General features: G+C 44.8%; 1 protein-coding gene across 1 annotated transcript in view; it reads right to left on the bottom strand.

The window, feature by feature from the left end:
• The window catches only part of lmo4a (LIM domain only 4a), a 19,065-nt gene extending 17,716 nt beyond the window's left edge, over nucleotides 1-1,349 (bottom strand). The window contains exon 1 of the mRNA XM_080018004.1: nucleotides 1,013-1,349. The gene's annotated coding sequence lies outside the window, so the exon portion shown is untranslated. The remainder of the gene's footprint in view (nucleotides 1-1,012) is intronic.
• Nucleotides 1,350-1,593: the final 244 nt, after the last annotated feature.

The following is a 1,593-nucleotide window of genomic DNA, read 5'->3' as shown; positions in this document are numbered from 1 at the left end:
GATTGAGGCGTATTCACAGGTTTTCATTTGTTGCGCAACAACCTTTCAAATATGTTTTGAGCTGATTAATTGACCGTTGGAAAAAGCTATTGGGAGAATACCAGTCAAGAGTTGAGACGGACCCCCAACACGCACGCACACGCACACGCACACACACGCACACGCACACACACACACACACACACACACACACACACACACACACACACACACTTCAAAAATGAACACTGTTGATGGAAGTAAAGCAGAGTTCATTTTGTGACTGAAATATTGTGTTTTTTGCGCGAAGGGCGTCACGCCGAACCTCCAATACGAAACAAACTTTACTGTGGTACGTGTAACTTAACTCTTTTATTCAAAACATATTAGATTTAAGAAAAACAGACAACCACAAGACCACTTTTTGAAGAGTGGACGTGTCATAGAGTAAAAAAATATATATATATAAATCGGATTGGTAATATCTGTTTCTTGGAAACATTATCTTTACTGATACGATAGAATACGCGCGAGACGACGCTGAAGTTAGCAGCCCGTTACGGCGTCTGACTTCATAGTGCGTTCAAAAAACCTCGGATTTTTCTGCAACGTGACTGTGACGAACATAACTGGTGAGTGCATGGCATCATGGCTGAACTTCAAAAAAAAACAAAAAAACCCGCACCTTAAATGGTTCGTATTATTTTATCGATATTAAACAGCATTTAAAACCCCCTTTTGGGATTCGTGAAAAATGTATTTCATTGGCGAAAACAGGGAAGAGGATTTTCTTTTTTTCTCACCCCCCCCCCCCCCGACACACGGGCCGTTAAGACCAGGTCGAGCTCATACACCGCTGCGCTTGTCGATATCAAGCCTGCGCTCGAACGGAGCAAGAAGCATCGGCAGCAATTTCAATTTGTCACACGTTTCAGATGCGTGAATACTTCATTCTGTTTGTGAACACGGGGAAACGTCGCTCCCGACTTCCACGAAGTCGTCGAGACGTACCAGTCCAGGGAGTTCGACTCACCCAAAGTTCAACGCTGACGTTGGAAAACGTGGTGTGACGCTGTATCGCGGATCCGTCCAGATGTTCCGCTCTTGCTCTTATCCGTCCACTTCCGGAAAGTTGTTTACTCACTCGAAGTAATGGATGCGAGGCGTTGATACGCTGCGCTGCGTTACCTGTAAACACTGGTCGGTTGGCGTCTCAGTCGTCCAAAAACTTTTGTTTTCCTCTGCAACTGGGCCACCGGAGCTCGCTGCATAGACCGACGGTTGCTCGGAACCTGTACAATGGGTGTATCACAAACGGAAAACTCGTAGGTTAGAGGAAGAACTCGAAGCGGGGTTGGCTTCGCACAAATTCTCACGGGGAAAACGCATATTTAAGCGATCTCCCGTGACGTCGACGCCACGCCGCCCCTCAGTGGGTGTGGCGCGTGTCAAAAATGATCGATTTCCTCGGATATCTGTTATCTGCTTACACACATCAAAAAAAAAAAAAAGTCTCCCCGTGCCAATAAAGCCTTTTGAATTTCATTTCATTTAATTTAAATTGCTCTTGAGGGTGTATGCAATGAAATAAACGGAAACATTTTTATTTTTAAT

This window comes from Zeus faber, assembly GCF_960531495.2.
Source record: "Zeus faber genome assembly, chromosome: 17".
Taxonomy (NCBI): Eukaryota; Metazoa; Chordata; class Actinopteri; order Zeiformes; family Zeidae; genus Zeus; species Zeus faber.
Note: the sequence above shows the minus strand (reverse complement) of the source record. Positions and strands in the feature narration are given on the sequence as shown.